Source organism: Panulirus ornatus, chromosome 29, assembly GCF_036320965.1.
Source record: "Panulirus ornatus isolate Po-2019 chromosome 29, ASM3632096v1, whole genome shotgun sequence".
Taxonomy (NCBI): domain Eukaryota; kingdom Metazoa; phylum Arthropoda; class Malacostraca; order Decapoda; family Palinuridae; genus Panulirus; species Panulirus ornatus.
The window spans coordinates 4,368,190-4,388,454 of NC_092252.1; positions in this window are offsets into that span (position 1 = coordinate 4,368,190).

Sequence of the window (20,265 nt, forward strand, 5' to 3'; positions counted from 1 at the left end):
AGGAAGATCAAAGGAGGAAGAAAAATGTCCACAGCATTGTCGTTCGAGAAGGAGGTATCATAACGGTCCATCCCGGTGTAACGAGTCTCCTAACAGAAATCGTAGGAAGCAGCAGCTAGACGAGTGTCTCGGAGTCGAAGCTCTGGCTGCAGGGACACACACACACACACCGACACGAAATAATGCGAGATTTACGAACAAGAATGTACGTACACTGCGATCAAGATCTCTCTCTCTCATGACTGGGTGCCTTCTTTATGTTGTCAGACAGCTTAAACTCTCTCTCTCTCTCTCTCTCTCTCTCTCTCTCTCTCTCTCTCTCTCTCTCTCTATGTACCACTTCCTCTCTTTTTTCCTCCTCCTCCTCCTCTTCAGCGTAATTTCTAAAACTTTCTCTCCTGATGAACGATGCATGAGCAATTGGGCCAAGAAGAAGAAAATGAAAACGACGAAGCAGCAGCAGCCTCCTCCTTCCAGGTTTGGAGGGCATACGAGAAGCTCCCCCTCCCTATTGGGCTTTTCCAGATCCTGCACTTTCATGACCTGGAAGTCATCAGCGTCTTCTCCATTTCCAGGACTGACTGGAAGGTCTCCGCTGGAAAGGCTTTGGTTTTCAGTGCTGGTGTGGCATTTTTCTCGAAGTCATACAGATTCCATATCACAGGAATGTTTATAATACATATATATATATATATATATATATATATATATATATATATATATATATATATATATGTATATATATGTATATATATAAACAAATGAGAAGGAAAATTTAAGTAAATGAAAGAAGGAGGAGGAGGAAGAAGAGGAGGAGGACAAAACATGTTAGAGAAAGAGAGACAATAACGTTTGTCTAAGAAATGGATCTTCCCTTTCATTCCACTTTTATTGAGAGCTCAAAGGAAACCCCTGGAGGGGCTGAAGGGGGGTGGGGGTAAGAAGAGGACACATCCCAGGCAGGATCAACATGTAAAGTAATTCATAACTTAGAAAAATTACTTCGAGTCGTAAATAATCAAGGGAACAAGGAAAGTGGCTTGATGCTCCAGGCTTCACTCAAGAGTTTAGCTGATCAAAGGAGACGCTGCCATGGAGGACAGACACCGAGACAAAGACGCCACAGTAATTAGTTTCCGGGTCACAGGTCATAAAAGAACGACATGGGTTATGTCCCAAAGTGATTCCGACGACAGTAAACAACCTGGTTTTCGAGAGATCCGCTTCCTCAACTATTTTTCCTTCCACCCAACCCACATCCCCCAACCCACATCCTCCATCACCACAGCTACGAAACATCGTTTGGCAACGACGTTTGGAAGAAAGCACAGACAAAATATGTATATAATGCGTCGATGCATTCGTATCAAAAATGATTTCTATAACCAAACAAGTAATTACTGTATAGAACTCTATGGTTGTATTGAATATGCATCTTATTGACTTTAATCATGAAAAAACACAAATACACACATATATATGTAAACAAACACGCACTCAAATGTATGTAAACACGAACACACATACACACCCACTTACAATGACAGATATACACAAGAAATACACAACACACAAACACACATGCTAATATATGCAGACCAGTCACTTCGAAACCCCAAGAGAAGAGGAAGCGAGACGTTAAGGAGCCTCATTATCCAATACCCTCCATATAATACCATCCCCTCTCCATTAGCCCCTTTGGAAATTATATCATTAGCTCTCTATCACCCCCTCTTTAGGGAGATTAGATACGCATGGCTTGGCTTTCCCTTTGTCCCTATGTGCTCCTAGGGTTGGCAAGCCTTCGAGCGACCTCTCTTGTTTTAGAATAAACTTTGAACAACTTTCGCTCAACTTAAAAGGTTAAATTTCATCAGGCCAAAGAAGGTTATTTGATAGACTTGTTATATAGTATGTGGAGAGATGGGGAGACGTGGGTTTGTTAAGGCTATGAATTGTGATACGGTGTATATATATATATATATATATATATATATATATATATATATATATATATATATATCTTTCATACTATTCGCCATTTCTCGCGTTAGCGAGGCAGCGTTAAGAGCAGAGGATTGGGCCTTTGATGGAATATCCTCACCTGGCCCCCTCTGTTCCTTCTTTCGGAAAATTTAAAAAAAAATGAGGGGAGGATTTCCAGCCCCCCGCTCCCTCCCCTTTTAGTCGCATTCAACGACACGCAGGGAATACGTGGAAAGTATTCTTTCTCCCCTATCCCCAGGGATATATATATATATATATATATATATATATATATATATATATATATATATATATATATATATATATGTACACACCCATATATATATATATATATATATATATATATATATATATATATACACATATATATATACATATATATATATATATATATATATATACACATCACCGGATGACGTTATACTTTGAAAATGCAATAAACCAACCACTAACTACTTTGTTCCACCCTAAACCCAGTAATTCTCTTCCAAACCATTAATTACCAAGATGATATTTGAAGTGGCCCTCAAAGTACTTCTTTTTTTCCCTCCCCCACCATCCTTCTATCTGATGACAGGTTAATGAGAGGGTGTGGCTGTAACATTGCCCAACTGCAGAACCACTTCCAGAATCTGGGGCAGGCTTGCTCTTTGTGCTGATGGAGGGCACAGTTGTTTCCATAGTATCACTACTATTATCCTTAATGATATTATTAGTGATATGGTTAATACTAAATAATGATGATACTAATGATAATGAAATGATCCTGCAGGGCGGAAGCCATCCCACATCTTTAACAGTGAACAGAATTTGATTCTGTGTCACGAAGTGTTACATTATGCATAGACTGAATGGAAAATTAATAGATTACAATCAGAATAATATATATATATATATATATATATATATATATATATATATATATATATATATATATATATATGTGTGTGTGTGTGTGTGTGTGTGGCTTTACAATGAAAAATAGAGGGTTGTTAGATTTCTTTCAACCCTGGAACTTTACAGGTGAGAGAACCAGTTATAAGCACCTAACCTGACAGTCAGGCACGAACAGTGTGGGGGTCATGCCCTCCTCCAACAACACGGGAATATCGACCTTCCATCGTGGAGATCCATACTATTGTCTTGACGTTGATATACTTATTTTTTTTCCTTGCTTGTACGTATTCCGTTCGTCTTCGTCCTGGGATTAAATAACGTTAGCATTGGGGGTGTATTTTCGCCGCTTCTTTCGAGAGTACGACCTCTTGAACGCGACGGTACGACCCCTTGAACGCGACGGTACGACCCCTTGAACGCGACGGTACGACCCCTTGAACGCGACGGTACGACCCCCCTCTCTTGAATACGACTATACGATCCCTTGAGCATGAAGGTACGACTCAGGCGCACGGAAGTACGACCTGTGAACACCACGGCACGACCCATTGTGCACGACGGCACGACGATTGACCCAAACTGTACGACCCTTGAGCACGACGGTACGACCTGGTCTTTGACCTCAGTCTTAAGGGTCACGTGAATACCATAAATATTCATAAATAAAGATATGAATAAATAAAGATATAAAGATACAAATAAAGATGTAAATCAAGCAAGTATCAGTAAATATTCTTTACTATTGGATAATCTATGTACCTTTCAGGCTTGGGAATCTTTCAACCAGGATGATCTAGGTCCATACTACATCAATTTGCCGTCCAGGACGCCCTACGATCACGGAAGGGAGACTTGAAAGAATAGAAAGGATTGAAAAATGTTGAATGTATTTAAAAAAAAAATGTTTTAGATTAGAAAAATGAAGGTCTAACACTTCAGAGAGTAGAGAATAATGACAATCGCATCATTTTGAGATCTAATATCAATTTTTTTTCTTAATTTTGAGGCTTAATTAACGCACAAAAGTCCACAATAAGACGTAGATGAACTTGAATATAAGTACGTTAATGAAAAGGGAAAGGAAGGGAAGAAGAATCCACGAAATTTGAAGGTGAAAAAAAAATAGACCTGTCATTTAAAATGCATTGCCATGTTAAGATCCCGGCCGTGTGTGGTAAAAGTCTACGGAGACAGCCACCCGCGTTTGACTACAAGGCTACGGACATTGCTACCCACAGTTCACTAACTAAAACCTAGAAATTCCCGTGTTGTTATTATCATTTCAGAGTTCATAATGACAACAGAGACAAAGAATCGGATGTGATGAGATGAGAATAGACTAATTAAATGATCATGTGTATTAATTAAGCATATTTAGATTGGTAATTAATCCTATCCACAGATAAAGAGGTGGAACCAATCAATAAATGCTTTCAAGATGTGTATTGCAATCAATACAGTAAAGGCTGGCAAGAAATAATGTTGTACATTATTTGTAGAGAGTATAAAGTTTCCTAATTAGTATTCATTTTTGTTTACTTTCTACTTATATCCGCAAATAAAGAAATCACATCCAACATTAAAATCTCTCAAGATGTCTACTACAGTTAATAAACTACTGTCAAACTACACAACAGTTTAACAATGTTCCTTATCTACCTCCTTAATCTTCCTCTGTTTTATCATCTTCTTACGATAAGGTATTGATCACGGGAGTGGTGATAAGACCTCCTTATCGAAAGACACTCCCCTTTCCACAGGTCGAAGTTAAGAATTCCTGTAGTTGGCAGCCTTATATCTCGTCTTTACAGGGATAAGGAGAGGTGTAGAGGTCAAAAGATATCCTTCACAAGGGTAGGAGGTGAGGAAAATCTAGACATAGGATACGTTTTCTTCCTGGCTGTGAATGGCAGCTTGGCCCTCTCTACCACGAAGAGGGAGTGTAGGACTGGTTACGATCTCTTGAAGCCTTGGGGGGTGTGTGTGTGTGTGGGGGTGGGGGGGGTCAGGTGACCTAGCCAGGTCAATGACCAGGTAAAAGGGATTCCAACCAGGTTAAGGAAGAGTGATGGTGGTAGTGGTGGTGAAAAGTGGGTGGCTACCACACTAGCACACGACGTCGTGTTCTATATCTCCACCACTACCACCAGATGACGTCCTCATCACCAACACTATCAGGACGTCATCACCACCACTATCATCACATCATCACCACCATCATCAAGACGCCATCACCATCACCACCATCACAGTCACCACCATCACGACCGCCTGAGCCCTGCATTCATAGACCTCCTTCAACTCTCCTCTGAGCCGGATACCTCATCTCATCTCATCATCCGAACGATCCATTTCCGCACCACCACCATCAACCGGCAACACCTTTTTCCCTTAATGTTTCGTTCCGCACCGTCGTATAATCTCTTCCCCCCCCACCCCCCCAAACATCACCCCCCCAAACCCCACCCCCTCCCCGACCGTCCACCCACCCACCCTTTTTTCGTTCTCGTCCCAAAAATACATATTCTCGCGTTCTCTCTCTCTCTCTCTCTCTCTCTCTCTCTCTCTCTCTCTCTCTCTCTCTATGATAAGGGGAGGAAGGACATATAAGAGCGTTTTTTTTTAAAGGCACATCATGGCCGGGGGGCCTTCTTATATAGAGATTACATCTTCGTTAAACGTAGCCAAAGATAGAATGTAAATCCTTAATCCCAAGGATGTACATTGGAGAATTCGGATAAATCCCTTAGTCGATTTATGAAGTCAAATTCTAAAATCACTGTTTCGTTAGGTCTATGTTGAGTGATATCTATACTCGTTTATCATAATCGCCGTCTTCCGCGTTAGCGAGGTAGCGCAAGTAAACAGACGAGAGAATGTCCCAACCCACCCATATATATATATATATATATATATATATATATATATATATACACACACACACACTTTCAAAGGGAATAGTTAAACTCAATACACAAACTCTTGAGTGTGAGAAAACCAACTTTTCACGGTGGCAAAAGTTACTTTGCCATTTAAACTGATTTCGTGACTACCACCTGGCCCTCTGACACCACGTGTGCCACCTGGCCCTCTGACACCACTTGTGCCACCTGGTTCTACTGACACCGTGAGTGCCACCTGGTTCTACTGACACCGTGAGTGCCACCTGGTTCTACTGACACCGTGAGTGCCACCTGGTTCTACTGACACCGTGAGTGCCACCTGGTTCTACTGACACCGTGAGTGCCACCTGGTTCTACTGACACCGTGAGTGCCACCTGGTTCTACTGACACCGTGAGTGCCACCTGGTTCTACTGACACCGTGTATGCCACCTGGTTCGTTCAACCAATGGAGGTCGGGACATTTCCTTGAGCCTCCCACCCCCTCCTCCAAGTCATCCTTGTTTACATTTCATTAGGCAAAATCTCAAGACAAAAACACAAGAGTACGTAATGAAGGGTTTCATTCAGAACTCCAGTTAAATGACGACCTTAAAAACAATGAAGACAATGTCGCTTCCTTCTTCCTCAGTTAGGGGGAGGAGAGAGAGAGAAAAAAAGTCCATTTTCTTTTTAATTACACGTCTTTTTTTCTATTCAGCCTTTAAAGAAAATGGTGAAACGTTGCAAGCAGTTGAAATTCCCCGTTTCTCTGTTTCAGACAATCTGTTAAGTGAAAGTGACTCAACTTCTGTACCTTAAAAAAGAGTGATAGTTTTAATGTAAATACTGAAAATTACAGCAATTGTAAAACATACAAGTGACGTAATCATATCCCAGACTAACAACGAAAACGGAGTGTACAAACAAAAAATAGAGAACGTGGAAACAGTTTTCCCCTTTGAATCAAATTTAGAACAGGGTTCATGAAGTTGCATGATTTTTCTGTAAACTAATGTATCTTCCATTTTCACAAATGGCTTCCGATATCAAATTGGACTCGCATCAGACAATATTCAGTAAGTATACAAGGATAATTTTCACAAAATTGTAGTTAATTATCTTATTCATAGACGTATTATTTTCTCTTGTTTCATACAATGCATGTTGCACATCACCTTAATCCTCCATGTTAGTATATGGCAAAATAACTCCCCCATAGTTAATCACTGCATTCACAGACTGTATTCCTGCTTTCATTTCATGCAGACAGTGTGTATATCACACTACGTCAGTTCACTGCAAAATGGGTCTGCCTCGCTAGCAATGGAACATGACTTAAGAACACAAGAAGGTATATGCAGACGACACAGCTCATGGGGTACACTAAGACATTATGGTTAAGAGGCATCTCGACTCTTCAGAGAAGATGAGATAATAACCCTTGTGTTGACGTGGTATAAGATGCCGTCTCCTCGAGCAGTTATTTTCTATCTTAACCTTAGTCGAGGAAATTAATTACCCCCCCCCCCCCCCAAAGACAAGAATGTCTTTGCCTCAGCCTCTCTCTCTCTCCGTCTTCCACCGTGTTGCCAGCCTCTTTGATCAGCTCTTGTGGACTGGAGAGCAGACTTATCAACGCTAATTTACTTATTCCCATAATAACGTACGGTACGACTAGTTTCCGCGGTCATAGCTCCTCGTATCTCCTACTCAGCTGAGTTATCTGGAAGCTACGTCGTAATTACGGTACTGTTATCAGCTAATGATACTTTTGCCATGATGATGTGAAAATTCGATGATGATTGCGAGTCTTATCTTTAATGATTCAGCCCTAGGTATGAATCCTAGCATTGTCCTAGCCTCACGTCGTTGCCTAGCAAAACTTCAGTTGTCTAATCCATTATGCAGGTGGATCAAAAATGCTTATCCCACTTCACCTATTACACATTACATTTCAAAATAACCTATTTCAATGAGCTACATTATTGTCTTCACAATTTTCCCTCCAAAATGATGACGATTCCTTTGAAAGTCTCATTTTTTTTGCAAGTCTCAAACTATTTTTTTTCTTCCTTTATTGCAGAAAATAAAACTTCAAGATGATGAGCTTTAATTAGTTAGGAAATTATATTGAATGGTGATATCTCGAATTACAGGCTATGCTTGCTGGCGAGATTAGATGGTATGCATTTTAAGAGAGTTTGGATAACTGTTCCTTTATCAAATTGAGCTTTCTCGAAGAAGTTTCTATTTTTTCTTTACCATCGGGATCCGTATGTTTATTGGCAAATACATAAAGATAGAGATGAGAGAGAGAGAGAAAGAGTTTTCCGGCATTATCTCGCCCTCCCCATCTCTCCTGGACGCCCTGGTAAACACATCTCGTGTGCGATGGTAAATAAGATCGAGATGAAACTTTCCAGCATGAAAGAAAGCAGTCAAGACTTTCCCGCCGGAGCTGCAGCCTCCACCCAACACCTCTTCCTGCTTTACAACACTTTTATAGAAGGACTATCCGTCACTATTATATATATACATATATATATATATATATATATATATATATATATATATATATATATATATATATATATATATATATATATATTCCTACGAGTCCACGGGGAAATGAAACACGATAAGTTCCCAAGTGCACTTTCGTGTAATAATCACATCAGGAAAGATACAAGAAATATAAGTCAGGTGGTATAATAATAATAATAATACCAATAATAAAGCTAACAAAGAGGGATTGTTTATCTCTGACACAAACCAAACCCTCTAAAATAAATGGAAACCATTAAATCGACCAATACACAATCTCAGTACCCAAACCAGGACGAGTTCATCTTCCACTGCTAGAAACGAAAGATGGGGGTATAACCAGTGGTAGAGAAATGGGCATTGGTAAGAAAATGAAAAGGTAAAAATATACGTTTCGAACGCCCTGAGTGGTGTGTTAGCTGGGTTGGTGAAGAGTTGAGTAAGGTAAGGTAATCGGTGATCTCTCTCAAGACCCATTTTCGACTTGTGAAAACAATAATATGATGCGAGAGACATCGCTCTTTTTCCCCCCCCTTCATTATTTCAGATTCATGAAGCTATTGTTTCATTAAGTTCACTCAACATTAGGGGACAACGAGATGACGAAGGACTGGCTATATTTTCTCGAAAGTGTTCTCATACTTTATACTTTTTTGGGGGGAATAGGTGGGGTTTAGTGGATGGGATTAACTGGGAATATTTTGAGTATGAAGGTCAATGAGAGAGAGAGAGAGGCTTACATTTGGACTAGACTAAAGGAAGAGGTCAATTACCCTTTCCCTCGGCTGTCCCTTTGAGGAATGGTGATGGGAGTTGGGGGAGGAGGATGGGAAGGGAGGGAGCTGAGGTCTGTTGGCGAGGGATAATACAATTAACTTGATACTTTTTGTCTGCCTGTGTGTCTCTGTCTTTTTCTACATCCGAGTGTCTGATCTTTTCCGTCCATTTGGGTCTTTCTACTTCTGTCCTTTTCTATTTCCGTGTGTCTGTCTGTGTGTCTTTTTCTATATCTGTCTTTTTTTTCTATTTCCTTCACTCCCTCTCCCTGTCTATCTGGTAATCTGTCTACTTGTCTATGTTAATATCCCTGATTAAGTCGTTTGTCTGTGGACGTATTCAGGAATTTCATTAACAAGAGAAATAGAAATCTAACATTGGTTTTTGTTTGCACCGCATAGTCTTTTGTCTGCAGTGTATATGGCTGGCTTTTGTTCGCACTGGGTGTGTGGGCCGTGGGTCTGCACTTCATGGAGCTTTTGTTTACACTTCACTACCGGACTCAAAATGGTCGTCGGTTCGGTTTCCAGTTCACGTGTAAGACATTGTATTTTGTACGTTTTCTTCCCCACCACACACACAGACACACACACACACACAGACAAAAGGAAAAAGTTCATTAAACCTCTTAAAAACAAAATTCAGGAGAACCTCTGATACAATTAAGCTTTTCCTATCAAAAGTAAACCCCCCCCCTCCCATCGCCTCAAGCTAATAGACTTTTGCAGTACAGTATTTACCATGGGTATTATCAACAAGCTCTGAATTCATGTACGAAAATAAAAAGAAATCCAACTTAATTCTTCCTGTTCTCTTTTTCTTATCACAGCTCATTAAAACTTTCGTTCTGAAAAGTTGATTATAACGAGAGAGAGAGAGAGAGAGAGAGAGAGAGAGAGAGAGAGAGAGAGAGAGAGAGAGAGAGAACAAGAGAGAGAGAGAGACTTCCGATGATTTAAAAGGTATATTATTCGCGAGAGCAAATCATCACAAAAGCCACAGGATTCTGGACATCTGAGAATTACGTGTTTTAAACCCAGAGCGAAGGGAATGAAAAGGGGGGGCGATTCCGTGATCACGAGGAAGCGAAAGGGATGAATAACCAAGAAGTTCTGATGATGGATTTAAGTAAATCCTTGACTCGTGCTTGGAAATAAGAGGATCAGGAAGAAGTATAAAAAAAAAAGAAGAAATGTTGGTGTGAATAGGGATTTATAGATTGTGAATTGGTCACCCATTCTCCAGGGATTTCTTATTATGGGGTTTCTGGTGCTAAGGTGCTGCGCTACAATAATTAGCAGAGGAGAGAGGAAAGAGAGAGAGATTCGATACGAGACTAAACTGAGAATGATGCAGCCTCGTCGATTGTGTGTGTGTGTGTGTGTGTGTCCCCCTTCGATTCACACCAGTGTGGAGCGCCTTCTCTCACACCCTTAAGTCTTACTCCCCCCCCCTCCTCCCACGTGTCTTTCATGCCTCTCTCTCTCTCTCTCTCTCTCTCTCTCACACACACACACACACACACACACACACACCCCTACCCACAACCCACCTCCTATAACTCCTCCTCACTTGTTACCATACCTGTCTCCCCCCCTCTGCCCTTAAATACCACTTACCATCACACACACACACACACCCACCCTCTCTCTCTAGAACCCCAGCCCCCTCCCCTTTCCTTCCCTCCCCTTCCCTCATAAATCTTCTCACCCTCTACAGAGACCTTCTTCCCCTCCTATACAACTCCCATTCCCATACATAACCACTACACGCATCATTAACCTTCACCCCCACCAGTCACCAACCCTCCCTCCCTCCCACACACCCACTACTTTAAATATAACAAAGCACTTACCTCTCCCCCTACACAATCATTTATTCAGTATCCTCACCATCAAAACAAGCCACCTCACTCAGCCACTTGAAAAATTAAAAAGCATAAACATGACTTACAATGGGAAGAAATTTAAGTATCACACACACACACTGTAATCAAAGTCACAAACTAAAGTGATCTAACACACTTAGAAAACTAGTCAAGTGCGAGCATTCCCTGCCGTCCAATCACGGATGAAAATACGAGTATTTGACCCTTTTTTTTCTTTTCGTCTTCTATAGTAAAGGCAGAGTCATCTACGAGGTGCGAACCCTGGACCTGTAGCTTGTCCCCTTCAGTTTGTAGCCATTCAGCCAGAAGGATGTAATTCTAGATTTCCTCCCCAAGAGTTTCATCCCAACAACCTGGCCTAGGGATCTGGATGTATCTGATCTCCCTCCCTTCCTTCGATGGCTCCTCGTTACTTGGCTTTACCTCTGGATTCCTATGCGGTTACCCTCGCCTGCTCTACCATCTGATTGATCTTTCCAGAGAGTCGTAGTCGCCCCCCCCCCCACACACCCACACTCTCCCACACACACACACATGCATTTCCAGACCACGAAACGTTTCTGTGGGGTCTTGGCCGTGTGGAAGATGCGATCTCTGCAACTGAGAGAGAGAGAGAGAGAGAGAGAGAGAGAGAGAGAGACAGAGAGAGAGGACCAGAAACCCTCAGGTCTCCGTGGCTCCTCTCAGTAATTAGCCTCGAAGACAGAGGAAGACAACGAGCGGAAATGGAAGATTATACCTCTCTCATCCTGCCAGTTGACCGTCTACGTCTGGAAAGCCATAAATTCCCGATTCGACAAAAGGCATTTTCTTCGCGTATCGAGCGAGTCTGGAATTATAAGACCATTCCAAAGAGCCAAAGGCAAATGTTCCCTTTATCTAATTCGGTGCTAAATTCTCCCGTTTAATCGTCTTTTTTTTCGCTTTTTTCGACGTGATGTTATTTGATAACACAACATCACTACAGCAAATTCATCGAGGCGCAATTTGACCACAATGGTGGTTTTCATCACCGACGATTTAACTTATCTCTATCTCTCACATCTGTCTCTTTTTTTTCTCCTCATATGGGTATTCCATATCTGAAGAGGATTCAGATATTTACTAGTACATAAACAACACTGCTTCTGTCTTTGATACATGGGATTACGATCCTCTAATTTGTCAGAATAGAGTCATTCTCCACTTAAGCTTATAGTTGCTATTTTTTTCTAGGGTATTTGAACCTATAAGCTGTACATGAAACCGAATCTGATTTTTCTTACGTTTTATATAAATGGCCAAAACACTTCCTTCCTTCAGTCTATACATACTACACGTCACTGCGTTATACAGTTGAATTTCGTCTTCTTCATCCTCCTCTTCCTCTTTTTCTTTTGTTTCTTTTTCCTCATCATACTCATGCGTCTCCCACAGCGATTTTACCATTGCACCACTACTGGTAGGTTACTCTCCCCCCCCCTCCCCCTTTCCCCTGTGGTAGATAAACAAGTCAACAGCAAATTACTGGCTTCCCTAGTCTGCGCCTGAGGTACCGAGAGGGGAGAAGGGATGAAAAGGGAGGAGGAGGAGGAGGAAGAGGATTAGATGAAGACGGAGGGGAAGAAGATTACAAGAGGAAAGAGGATTATTACCTATTAGGGAAGGTCAGGGGGAGGGAGAGACGTCAGCTTAACACACAGGAACTCATGATAAACAGGAAGAACAAAAGATGAAGGGGACGAACGTGCACGTACGCATGAATAAACGAGGAACTGTGGGAATAAACGAGGAACTGAGCGAATAAACGAGGAACTGTGCGAATAAACGAGGAACTGTGCGAATAAACGAGGAACTGTGCGAATAAACGAGGAACTGTACGAATAAACGAGGAACTGTGCGAATAAACGAGGAACTGTGGGAATAAACGAGGAACTGAGGGAATAAACGAGGAACTGTGAGAGGGATGATGAACGACATATACCACACTTTCGTTCGATATTTGTTAATCATACTAACGTTTTTGATTAGTGAACTACTACAGCATCCTCAATGGCTGTCTTAGCCAAATTGATACGTTGGAAACTTTGTGTTTTTGTCTTCCCATCTTCCCTAAGACAGATGACTTGGGTTACGGTTCTGATTGATACCGCTTTCCAATCTGTCTTGGACGTGGTGTCAGAAGTACTAGGATTTAGGTGTTTACGATTCGCTTTGGATACCGTCGTATTCCATCAGATACAAAGCCCAATAGTAATAGACTCTCTCTCTCTCTCTCCTCTCTGCTTGACCGCTGAAGATAACAGGGTGAGAATATGTCCTTATCCGTCCTTCATTAGTTTCATTCTATGTTATCAGTGGGAATTTCATCTCGATGATCATAACTAACAGACAATATAGTTAGTGATATAATCTCTCGTTTTAAAAGCTCACTAAAGACCTTTCACGATACAAGTTTAAAGTAAGTCTTCTCGAGAGTTTCGGACGTTTAAAAGTGAAGGAACCCAGAAAAGGTTTGTCTTCTTCAACAAAGTTTGTCTTCCTCCCCTACGTCGCGCCTGGGTGTTTAAAAGTCAAGAATCCAAAAAGGTTTCCATTTTGAGACAAAGTTCGTCTACACCTTTGTCGGTCGGTGACGTTCAAACACCTTAAAGCTCCAGAAAGGATCGCTTCCTACAGTAGTCCTTTGTCTCCTCCTGTACTTCAACTGGTCTGCACTTATGGTGACCAAGTCTTTGCATTCCTCTCACCCATACACACCTCTGTTGGAGGCGGTGGAGGGAGAAGCAATGGAGAAATGAGGGAGGAGAAAGAAAGGGAGATAAAGTAGCAAGGTCGTAAATGAGGGAGTGAGGGAAGGACGAGAGAGCGTGAGGAATGGGATGATAAGAGGAAGGAGATAAGAGGATCAGACGTAGGAAGATGGAGGCGTATAATTTGGCGTAGTGGCTTGTGTCACTACTCAGGAATCAAGCAGCGCTGCTGGTGCTTGAGGACCGAGGGAACAAGGTCAAAGCTAACGCTGCTGTTCCTCCTTGAAATCAAGTCCTGAATATTGGGAGAGATTATTCCAAAACGTGCCTATGGGAGTGTCCTCTTCCCTCATACACGTACGGAGACTCGCAAAGTCCTCAAATCTGAGGACCCCCAACCCACGTACAGCACTCTCCACCCGACATATAGAGCAAAGCCCACGGAAAAAAGGGACATATAACAAGAGTCTCCACACTACATATAGCAAACACCGTGCAATTCTCAGTCCCCATCACATATCGCAGAGTCAGTGAGTGACTGTCCCTCTCTCTTGAGGTGCCTGGCTGGTCACTTGCCCATGCTGGTTGTCCCTTCCCTTCCCCTTCCCACCTGCCTGAGGTCATTCTTGCCCGGTGGGACGTAACCTCAGGCCGCCCGAGAATGACAAGATGGTATCGCATGTTAGTTTGATAATATAAAGTGGCGGTCCCGCTCGACGCAGAGTTGCGGGAAATGTTACATTAGTTTGGATGTGGTGATGATAGCGAAGATAACATGATACGCAGAGAATATATATATATATATATATATATATATATATATATATATATATATATATATATATGCAGCAATCACCATTGACAAGAGGATATGCAAATGGTGAGTACTTTCCATCATTACATGCTCAAGACAGAGTAGGGAGATATACAAGAGTTAAGAAGTACCCATCAAATTATCCCTGTCCACACACACACACACACACACACACACACACACCAGGTAAGGAGAGGAAGGTCAGATGTCAGGTCATGTAATTAGTGCCCACCTGCACTCCATGAGGGATGAGCGATACCCCTCCTCACTACTGCTGCTGATGTTACCTCTGTGGTTTGGAAGATCTCAGCACCTGTATCTTCCCCACTCTGTCTGAGGATGTGATCACTGAAAGCACACTCACCTTGGTATTTCTTTTTCTCCTCTTTCCAGTGGTAATGGTTGCATATATCTCTTCACTCACTCACTCTCCCCCGTCTCTCTCTCTCTCCCACCCTCTCTCTCTCTCCCTCTCCCCCGCTCTCTCTCTCCCCCACCCCCATCTTGAATCATGGATCTCCACCGGGCATTTCTCCAATTGCCTCTCCCTCATGTTTAACCTCGACTCGTGTGTTCGCGTTGGGCGTTCCTCTTGAGAGCACCTTGGCTTGGCTGGCTCTGGGTACATCTCGGGGACAAGAGGCGGGAAAAAAAAAAACAACGTAAGTCTCCTTACATGGTGATAATTTCCCAAGCGTCTGCCATTACGATGTATTGCACGATAGAAGGAAGTCAGTGATGACTTGAGCCTCTCTGCGTTTTTTTTTTCTTCTTTTGTTTCCTTTCCCGATTCTCCCATCCAACTATTTTGTTAGTTTACGGATTTTGAACATCAACGGATGATTGTGTGTGTGGGAGGTGGATGTCGGTGCTGTGGTTTTCATTTGTTTCTTCCCGTGAACGCAAATTATCTTATAATCAACCATAGTATGCAATTCTTGTTAATTAATGCATTTTAAAGATGCTTCTGTAACGGTAGAAGTGACAAATGTTTTCGCCAGTCTGTTAAAGCCGAGCGTAACTTTCCTCTGTCATTATGGAAATATATTAAGAGGCATAGAACCTATCGCACAAGAACCACATTAATATTGACAACTTAAATGTTAGAACAAATATTTTGATTATCCTAAATCTAGTAACCATGATCTTGATTATCCAAGAGCCAATTAGTCATTGATTATTAATCTGATACTCAACAAAAATATGATTAAATCGTTTATTTTCCATGTAATCGAAATGTATGTATATTCAAAACTTAACTCCTGTAAGTACATATAAATTTTATCACTTTTTCTTTACAACTTTTCTCAAGTCATAGACATGTAAATACACACGTACGCACACAAAAACCTTAGTAATCCATTACTATGTTACACAGTTCTGACATCGACATAAAATCTAATTGCAAATGTTTATATGTCACTGAAAGGATTAGTTATATTTATTCAGAACATACATATAAAATTCACATTTACGAAGATGATCACTGGTATTACTGGAGAAAGAATTTCATATATGAATACGAATTAAATCAGCCACTGCCAGTGGGATGTGGTGTAGAAGTAGAGTGGTGAGGTAGAAGTGGTGTGGAGGATGCTTATGTTGGTGGAAGGGCTAGAGGTGGGGGAGGAAGAGATGGAGGAACCTCTGGAACAACACGTCGAAGTAGAACACGAGGTGGAGGAAGAGAAAAAAAAAAATATACGCGTCTCTACAAGAAAAAAAGAGGTACGCGTCTCTCTCTCGTGTGCGTCAAAGGAGGAAGTGAGGCAAGTCACTGTTGCCAATAAATGGATTAAGTAAACTTTGCCTAATATTGCCGACAGGAGCGGGCCTCTGCTCTGGGGATCAAAGGGACTTGTCAACACCGAGGACAGAGGCGGAGACGAGGTCGGCATCTCACGTCTAGCGGGGTCAGAGGTCATCCGGGTCACCGTGCCTCCTATTCGTGATGGTATTAATGTCGTTATCACCTACTGGTAGTTTCCTTATTGTTTACCCACACACACACAGTTCAATGCATCACAAATGCAACAGCCCAAAACTACACACATGGATAGGCTTGTCTGGTTTCCTTTACCCGAAACGTTCGACAAAACTCTCTCTCTCTCTCTCTCTCTCTCTCTCTCTCTCTCTCTCTCTCTCTCTCTCTCTCAGGCGAACAGCTGCGCCCTTGCTCATCATTTAACCTGGTCTGGCCTCCGCCCATACACCACGATAACTACCTCTAAAACTTTTTCCAAGGTAAGGTCACGTACAAACCGAAGCAGATCTCGACATTTTTCGGGTTGGGGAGAGTTGAAAAACATTTTAGGCTCGTAGTTTGTACAAGGTAAACAGGAATATAATATATATATATATATATATATATATATATATATATATATATATATAGATCGCAGCGGTACGCGTGATCTAGTATATGCATATAACCACGAGGAAACTGAAATACGACAAGTTCCCAAGTGCACTTTCGTGTAGTGATCACATCATCAGGGGAGACACAAGGAAGAAACGTAGCTAAGACGCCATTGGTAAACAAGCGTAAGCAGTCTCCCTCCTGGTCCTTGAACCCCAGGAACTTATCTTCCTCGAGTGTAGACTCGAGTGTTTTAACCTCTTACGAATTTCATTTCTCTTCACATATTTCCTTGTCCCATATCTCTTACTCCTTGTTCCACTCTGCTTCCTATATACGTGTACACTCCCCCCGCCACTGTGAATCGCTCCGTCCCTCCTCCACCTCCTCTCTATACTCTCTCAGCCCTAAGGGAGAGCTGAGAATCTTTATTACCTTCAAGATACCCATTTTTCATTCTTTGTGCTCGTTCGTTCCCTTCGCTCAGCGATTAATTTTCGTACCTTGAACTTTTGTATATCTTTCTTCTCTTTTTAACAGGCAACATGACTATAAGTAAAATATGTATGCTCCCTGTAGCCACGTCAGTTTAAACAGCAAGTTGATCAGTTTATTGACAACAGATATACTTAGAGTGAAGATTTAGGTTGTGGTCTACAAACTCTATTAAGGCCTCTTGAATTATTCCCTTTCCACCTTTGAATTCCATTAACACTCCTCTTCCCTCTTTCCCATTTTGACTTTCATATTCTTTCCTCTTTTTGACTCTTATTCTTTCCCATTTTGACTCGTATTCTTTCCCCTTTTTGACTCGTATTCTTCTCTTCTCTCCTTTCTCTTCTCTTTCCTAAGCATCACCACATTACCGCCCAGCTGACACAGAGTCCCCGCGTCCCCTCCCGCCTTTATATTCTTGCTATGTGTTCGTCTAGCAGTCGTGTGATGGTTCCTCTGGTCCGGTCAAGTAAGGTCAGCCTCCAGGGAGTCGAGTCCTCCTTTCATGTCCGCCCTGAGTTGTGATGACCTCTGGGCCTGGGGGAGAGAGAGGGAGAGAGAGAGCGCTAGCTTCTTTTATGCTTCAAAACGTGAAGCAGTTACACCTAGCTCTCTCTCTCTCTCTCTCTCTCTCTCTCTCTCTCTCTCTCTGACACCGCGATTCGATCCTTAAGCACGATGGTACGACCCTTGAGCACGACGGTACGATCCTTGAGCACGACGGTACGACCCTTGAGCACGATGGTACGACCCTTGAGCACGACGGTACGATCCTTGGGTATAATGGCGGTGACCTTTGACCTGACTACACTTGTTTTGAAACTGGTGTCCGTCCATGCGTTTACCCTTTGGCAAAACTGTTGGATGTAACATCAGTGCTTGATGAAAGAGGAGTACTTTTTAAAAAGCTTTTAATCCGATCTTGATTGAGAGTCAAGCTTATATCTTAATCATTAGTTCAGCTCAAAGCTTTATCTATCTTGATTTAGAATTAATCCTATCTCTTGATTTTGATTCAGAATTAACCTTATTTCTCGATCTTTAACTCATATTCGAAATTATCTCTCGATGTTTTGCTCATATTCAAAGGTATCTCTCGATCTTTAGCTCATATTCAAAGTTATTTTCTCGATTTCATTCCATATCATGACATACTCCTTTGTCATTACGCCTCTGGACGTGTAGGACGCATCCTTAGACACAAAGAACCGTTGTCTGCCCCCTCCAAAGGAAATTATACCACAGCTGTTGGAACGGAAACCATCTCCTACTGGGAATTAACTCTTGCGTTTATTTGCATAATATTTGCATACTGATTGTTTCTTTTGCACCAAGAACTCCGACACTAGGAAAATAAGAATAATCCCATACATGGAAAAAGTATTTTCTGATCCGATAACCAAAGAAAATGAATCAGGACTAGAAAAATATTCAGGTGAAAAGATGATTTGACAAAAGGTATCCAAATCTGTTCAAGATGATTGGAAACCTATTGACCCACATTTGAATAATGAATAATTTGATAAATTGGTGACATCTGTCGAAGATAACTCAAAACATTGGAAAAGGCAAGAAAATATTCACCGAATGAATCACAATTATTAGCTTACAACTGAAATAAGAAAAACCTACTCTCTGACGAATAGCTAGCAACTCCAGACCATTGCCTTGTGTCTGAACAAACCAATGAAATGAATCAACATTTAACATCCGTTGAAGATAGACACCGAAATGATATTTTCTTGGAATCTATCTTTTAAGAAAACTATATCTCATCCTTCTAGTTGGTTTTCTCTGCTCCTTAATTCAAGGATGAAGAGAGAAGAGAGTAACCATGTCTCCTGACGTGGCCAAGACTCACAGAATCTTTTTTTTCCCCTCACCCCCCACACACACCCCACCATCTCCTCGTTCCTTCCTTACTGGTAAAGCAGTTAATTAATTCCTCATGGTGGGAGAGCCGCTAACCCAAGCTTAATCACCGATAAGCATAATTAATTTTCTCTTTTCACTCAGCGAACCCTGAAGTCGTCGTCTGTTTTCACCCACCCTATCCCCCTTCTTCCCGCCCCCCCCCCCTCCCCCAACACCACTACAATAACCCCCTTCCTCCCCAACCCCTTCCTTCCCCCAACTCTAACTCACCATAAAGGAAAGTTTTACACTTCTTATCGATGCTCTTTATGCCAGCCATCCTGAAGGGGTTTGGAAACCATCTTGAACAACATGCGAGGATGGAGGATCGGAATCTCTTACTCAGACAGAACACTCCCGAGCACAGAGATGTCGAACCCTGTTTTTTGAGTACTGCGTTTCGTCTCTAACCTCTGCTCTGTGTGAGCATAGGGTATAATCTTGTCTCAAAACCAACCTTCACATACAGTCTGATACTCTATCCTCTCATAAATATGGGTCACAAGGAGAGACATAATTGCACTAGTGTTATTCCAAGAACTATATGACGTTAAAAAGAATTAATCTAAAGGTAATTGATCCGTTAATATGATATCGTTCTAATCACACATGAACTCAAGGACGATTTCATGAATGTTTGGATGAAGAACATTTGATGAATGTATGAGTAACTTGGTACGTAATGAAAGACAATATATGGCAGTAAATAAACTTCATTAAATATATTACTAAATATGCTTTCTTGAATGTACTTTACTGAATATGCTTTACTGACTATGGGTGCCTTACTAAATATGATTTAAATGTACTTTACTGAATACGCTTTACTATGAGTGCCTTACTGAATATGCTCTAGTGTATGTCCCACAGTGAATATGCTTTATTTCGTCGAATGCACAATTATTCTTTGGAGAAAATTACAATGCAAGACACACCAGAACACGAGTGACTTAT